The sequence below is a fragment of the Opisthorchis viverrini genome (genome assembly GCF_000715545.1).
Source record: "Opisthorchis viverrini unplaced genomic scaffold opera_v5_278, whole genome shotgun sequence".
NCBI classification, from domain to species: Eukaryota; Metazoa; Platyhelminthes; class Trematoda; order Opisthorchiida; family Opisthorchiidae; genus Opisthorchis; species Opisthorchis viverrini.
The window spans coordinates 553,790-561,077 of NW_008751938.1; positions in this window are offsets into that span (position 1 = coordinate 553,790).

Here is a 7,288-nt window from a genome sequence, read left to right on the forward strand (position 1 = left end):
GTCTGTGCTTGGCTGGAGACGTTGCAAGAAATGGCGGCTAATCGATGTCAGTGGCGTTCATGCTGTCAGGTTCTTTCCAGATTGTCTGATTGAGCGGTTGGAGGGGGAGGCACCTCAGTATTCTTGACATAGGCCAGCACTAGGTTCCCTCCCTCACCCACTCTTTTTCTCTTCTCTTCACTGTAGGGCTTTTAATACAATTATATATATATATATATATAACTAAACGAATTTTATGGTTGTACGGCAGTGAAGCATCAGTGCCAACACTGATGTTGCTGTCATTGATGATGATGATGATGATCATGCTAGTGCCGCTGTTATGGTATCTTGTTCTTCAAGCTTCGCTTGACGAAAGCTCGCGAACATCCAGTGTTTTGGAATGGATACTTTTCTTCCTTCTCCCTTATCCCTGGAGTGCTGTAATGTGCTTCCGCCCTGCTGAATGGGATCTGCAATAAGCTAATCTTGTGGTTCAACGAATGGTTGCAGTTGATTAAACCATTCAAGAATGGTAATCAGCTGTTTCGTATATTGAAGTACAGTAACACACAAACACCATTACTCACTGCGCTACCACTGGCACACCAGTACGCTACGCACCCCAAAAGGGGTGCTGATAATGTCATTGAGACTGATGAAACGTTTACAATTAGGTTGCCAAGCTCAGCGAGCAAACCAAAAACCATCTACGTTACCTGGGCTACCAACGATGGCAAATGAACAGCGTGAGAACATCGTGTCGAGTTGTTTCGTTCCCGTCAAGTACTTCTGCAGTTTTCCAGAAATCCTCTCGCTCACCTAGTCCTCTAGCATATATATAAAACGCCAGCCCAATATCTGATTTGTTTCCGTGGGTGTGCCAGACAGTTGCTGATGATAAGTTGAATTCTACATTGTTTATGGAATCCAATAATTTAAGTTTGCTGGATGAAGCCAAATGATCCCTTTTAGATGGCAAGTGAAGAATGGTCTCTTCTTCACTGTGCCAGGAGGGGCAGTAAATGGCCTTTGCTTGTTGTGCGTGCCGCTGAACTGCACTGTGGTCACCTCCTTTTTAAAGACATTTTAGCAGCACATGCACCTGGCTTGGTCATGCAAGTTGCATACCAGGTTAATTTCACGCTCGATTGGTGCAAAAACTGGAAAATAGACATGTATTCCGATCCATTTCGGGTGTCATCTGGAGAAAATGACCCAGCTGTTTTCAGATACAGTCCCTGAACTAACTATAAATCGGTCCGGTTTTTGCAAAAACTTTGCCACTTTTCTAAGAAAAGAAGTTGATTTCCTGGGCTAGCAGAAAATCTATTGTAAGGTTCAATCGGTGAAATTTCCAGCGTATTGCGGAAGTGGATAAAAACGGTTGAAGACTGGTTACACGACCATCAAACTTCGTTAGCTTTTAACCTCTGGTTTAGATGTGACATCATCCGTTCGTTTAACTAGTGACGGAGGCCAGCTAGCTTACAAACTGGGTTCAACTTATTCAGCCACGTAATGAACCTCTAGGACCAGCTAGAAGTGTGATTTTGGCCCTACAGTCCATCGGATCAAGTGGAAGGAAATACTATGATAGCCAGTGAAACAAAGTGGGGTTGTGGAACGGCTAGCGATAGATGAAAAGGCACGAGATGACTGGCTTCGAATGCAAAGGAATATATGGGAATCTGAGAGACATCAGATCACAAAGCCAGAAGGCATCCTGCCAGGCTGTAATGTGGGACAGAGAGTACCAACGCATGGATAACAAATCCCATTAGCCACTGCGAACATGAGGGCGCGCCTAACACAGATAATGGGCAGAAACGTTTCGCGCCACAACGGGAGAGCGCTAGCATGATACAGACGCAGTGTATTTTTCTTTTGCCTGACAGAGTCCTAGCTTACCACTGCATATTTCGGACCTCGACTGTTTTTGCGTATACAGCGCTATGCCGGACTTGGACAACTCGTGGAATTTGATCAAAGTCGTCCTTTATCCACGAAGCCTTCAATAGGGAGCTCGATCAGGCTACGAACTTCATGTAAAAACCGAGTGACCGAAAGAGAGACAAGTATCAGGAAACTTGCAATTTCCGCGTGCTATTCGGAGTAGTCATTTTTTATTCGTGCTATTTTACATTGGAAAAACAGTAGAGTAAAACTTCTCATTTCTGTGAAAACTCAGTAACTGAGGCAAGTACCGTATAAACATCTCCGTGGCCTTGGAATCAATCTGCTGCTCCATGGTACTCGTTGTCTTATCTTCCTTGAGCTGTTTGACTGAGCATCCTCAGACTTACCCAACCAGGTAAAGAAGACTATCACCTACGACACTACGTTGAATACGAATTCCTTGATGTAACAGTGTGGGCGTAGTTCAAAACCCACTTCGGTAAAAAGTGATCCAACACTAGGAATATCAGCTTTCATTCGGTATTCGTGCATTTTGATGAACTGCACGATCAAAATTCCAAAGTGGACAGAACCAGCCCGAACCGTTGGCACCTGAGTATTGTCGAGCGATTCTATCAATAGCAGTTATTATCATTATTATAGGAGCAGGAATAATGATAATAATAGTAATGGTGTTGTCTTTATCCTAAATATGGAAGGGGCTTGATTCTAGGTTGAGAAATGGGGTCATTAACTCATCTTGTGATACAAATGCGCTGAAAACCCTATTTTCATAGGACAGATGGTAATTGTTATGATCACGCGAGGGCGAAATTCTCAAAAACTAGATTGTACGTGCATGATATCCTTCAGGTTTTGGTGGACTTCAAGGGAAGAGAATCCTCTCATAGTTTATCAGTACATTTAACGTTCACACCTTTTCAAAATGGGCACATCAACTTGCAGTTAAATAATGCAAGTCTACCAAATTACTGCTGCTTTCATTTCAATATCGCCCCACCTACACAAACCTTCCTCAGAGAAACGTGGCCACATTGATAAATTCATGGAGCAACTATCTCAACATGGTTGGTGAATTTGGCCGTTCGTCAGAATGATGTACAAGACCGTCATCTCTTGAACTGCGTCTACCTGAAGTAGTAAACTCCGATTTCATTGCAGTTTGTGCTCACCGAGACGTATGGGAAGAGAGCACAGTTGGAAGCTACTCGTGCGGAGTGAGCTGACCGATCTGGACTAGAACTGTGGCGTGATCATTAAAGAGCCTGAGTCAACACAGCTCATCCACACGAAGCTCAATTCACACAGCTGAACTACCGTCGAACAGTTAAGTTCACCAGTTGTGTCCATCATGCTAACTAGAACAAGATGAATGTACACTCATTTGCAAACTAATTTGGTTTAGCTGAATCTCTCGTTTGTGATGTTCTCACAAGACGGATTTTGATGCTTACAACAACGTGAATCTCGTATTTCGCTGAAATCTCTTCCTCACAAGTTAAGTTCACTTGCCGGGCATCTTGATAATTACCAAGATTGTATACTGCGGACCACTTATAAATCTGATCTTAGCGTCATGGCCGAATAGAGGGCAACTTGGGCGTCAAGCCCAATTTCCGGGAAAGATATATATGTTGGCAAGAAATAGGTTCGAAAACGCCCGTTCCTCGGTCTCCTTCACATATCAGTTCAATGTTACGGATTACAAAGACAAGACAAAGCGGTCTTTCAAGGGAGGGACTCGATATTCTGAGGAAGAACTGGAGAGATACTGTGATCCCAAGGTGGTAATGTAAAGACTAGATTCAAGCGGGGGAGCTGTTCAAAAGGCGTTTGATAATACGCAACTAGGAGTATTGTATGGCACATTGACAACTGCTGTGGGAAGCTTGCTTCACAAATATATCTCCCCAACAACGAGGCTCTACTGATTCTGGTAGTATGCGAGCACACAGTTACTTCGCACTGTCTTAACCTTTCATTTGGAGTAGCCAACCTCTGGCCAACCAGTGTAATGAGGAACAGTAAGATGATGGATACCTCGGGCTTTTTTACATTTCGGTAAAAACGGTGTGTGTAATGGGAATAAAACTATACACGAAATCAGACGGTCACGCGAATATTTCACTCACCTATGCACACATATGAATTGCGGCAAAAGCAGCAAAAGCGAAACTCATGCTTCAAAGCTCAGTTTGAGGTAAAGGTCAACTAAGTTTCACATGAGAAAATGGACCATCACAAAATACGTTGTTTCGCTGATAAGCTGCTTCCACGGTTTCACCCTTTATCCATCAAAATTATTTCTCAGCACACTGAAGTTTGTTGCTCAGTTCGTCGCACAGTGACTGTGTCCCGTGTGGTTGACAGGCTTCACTAACTAAGAGCGTATGTACCGATGTACCAATGCACCGATATGTACACCAACTGTGAACTATATATCAAACACCCACATCAATGTTTCGGACAGCTTATTTTCATATCAACATGGTCCGCAAGTCAGAGTATACTGTATGTATTAACTGTATAAGATATATTCTCAAACCATACATGCAAACTTGTACGACAGTAGATTTCCTAGGGTCACTTGTGGTGCAACGCGCTCAAGTGTACTGTATTGTGAGCAATCTGTCTCTCGGTGTGGTACGCGTCACACTGAGCAAGCAAGCCACAATCAGAACTCTTTCCACCGCTCGCTACTGATTCTATGTGCATAATCTTTGTGAAGTTTCATACGTGCACTTTATCCTCAATCCGTTCCCGGAGTATGTGATGCGTTAATCTGAGTTGCCAGTTTTTGAGAGAACATTCGAACGGGACAATGATGACTAAGCGGAAGAGTTGTGCTCTGCTTTGTTAAATGTTGCGTTGTCTTCATTCCTAATGTATATAGCTACGTATTTCAAACCATGCCCCTAAACGATCTATGCTCACCCGAAGGTTCTACGTTACCTACTTCTTCATCGGACTTACCATGTGAATTTTTGAATAAGGACCGAACCAGTCCAACCTTGCGCTAAACTCGAGAAATACCCTGTGATCCTAGCCGGTTTTTAAAAGACACAAATGAGGTTTGAAGCCGCACACCTAATTTGTGCTAGTTCACTGCCGTATGTCTACGACTCCGGAATCAGAACAAAAGACAGTTGGACAAGTAGGTCCTGTCTTCCTCTGTGCAGCCGGCCCCTTAGAGAAGCCCCCCGTGGAGGCCAGAACAGTGTTCACCATTGGCTACCATTGAACCAAAATACAGTAAGCTGTATGAACTTGTACCGGCATTTCATCCCACACGACAAAGTGATGTACGCATACAGAGTGACCTTGTTAATTTCGTTACTCTCTGGTAGTGCGAGCAAACTTGCATTCCAAATATTAGTTTACTGATCAAAACGAAGAAACCAGTCGGATGTGACGGAACCAGTCGGCCTGACCACCATCGCCCTAGATCGATAGAAAAGCATACGAAGATGCGTAGAAGTTAAACCATTAAGAGACAGAGCATGTTTTCATGTCACCAACACACGTCATAGCTGGTTTCTCGGTATGTGCCACGTTTCGCGATGCATCAAAATGGCCCCATCGCACAGTCAGTGGCGCTTATCCATCAAAGCTATCGCCTTCAATCCGTAGGTAGTCTTTTCCCGAACCACCTGAACATACCACCGCCTCCAAGGCTTGGCTGTATGCCCAACACTCCCGTTTTCCGGTGATCGAAACTGTAGCAGCTGAATCCAACGTGCCTATGGTACACCGTTTATGGCTGATAAATTGATTGATTGGTCGCGATGCTTCTCAACCGCAGTGGGAACTGGAGTCGAATTTTATGATTTTTTATTAGCGGGTCTGGATGTATGAAATTAAAAATTACGGAGAACAACGGGTGAGCTTCGTCTAAGGCAGAAAGCCGCGTCCTAATGAAGAACTAATCAACTCTAATCGATGAGCACTTCTGGAAAAAACCGTTACCGAATGGTAGTGACTTCCATTGTGCAAACAGCATTCACTTTCTACAAAGAAATAACTTCGCGACTCAGTATTTTCTTCCAATGTGAAGACTCCACTATGCCAAAAATAATCCATCTAGCCTAAAAGAAACTATTCACAAAGTTGCTGAAAACTCTTCGACAGCCCACGACCGGTTTCGCTCCTCTTGGGGCTCCTCTTGGCGCAGTCGCCGAGTTTCCGTTAACTCCATGTTCTACTTCAACCCAAATTGCATGGAATTAGCGATATACACTCATTTGCAAACAACTTTGACTTTGCGGGAAACTCACCTGGAACCCAGCTGAATCTCTTTTTTGTGATGTTTCCAGGCAAATGAATGTGCTGCACCAGGCCACCTCATGTTTCAGTTGTTCGAGGCATCGCGATACATGTAAAGACGTAATACACTATTCATAAGGTTGCTGAACATTCTTCGACAGCCCACGACCGGTTTCGTCCTTCTTGGGGTTCATCAGGTGGGCGCAATCCCCGAGTTTCCGTCAACATCATAGATAAGAAATTCTGCTGGGTTCCAGGTGGGTCTCACGCAAAACCAAATTTGTTTGCAAATGAGTGTATTTCGAAATCAGTAACTATTTTATATTTGCAACATAACATTCGAGAATGAACCAAACAGCCATCGTATGGGAGTGGTTTACAGTACACCCGTGATTTCATGTATCTTACCAAATGAAACAAAACGGACCGGGACCCACTCATGCATAACAGATCTGGGTAAGTGATAATCCGTCTGTGCTTGAACGGACCTTAGTACTTGTTCGATCTGTGGAGTAGTAACAGAGTAGTTCTATTGATGGCTTGTCAATGGAGCTATTTGGCTTTCGCTGAAGAGACCAAGTCTGTGAGGCCCAACAAAGCAGTACGGAGCAAATGAAAAGCTAAGAATGTATGCATTGTTGCCCACTGTCACCAAAGACGCACAGTTCATACCAAACAACTTACCGAAGAATGACCAAGTAAATGCTCACATATTCAGACGAAGATGGTTCATGTAGAAGGACGCCACTTTCCGGAAAAAGGGGAAAAAAGTAAGTAGTGATTTATCCGAATTGTGGAAGAGCGTAGCTCGGTAAGTTTCTTAAAATTTTGTTCATTTAATGTTTTTTCTGTTTGTAAACTTCAGCTATGGCCTATGGGAGCTGAAAAACCAAGTTTTCGATTGTGGATTCGCCTTGGACCGAACGTACAAGTGGGCGATACCTCGAAAATGAGAACATTGTGGGTGTTCTGAATAGTGTTTCTTGTGAAGGGGAACATGTACTGCCACACAAAAAACCGTTCAGCTGTAGCACCCTTTCGGTGCCTAGCTGCCATGCCACACGAAGGAAGCACGAGAGCTGGGATACTGCATGGTTGCCCAAGCGTAGACAGGGAAAGTCGAGAG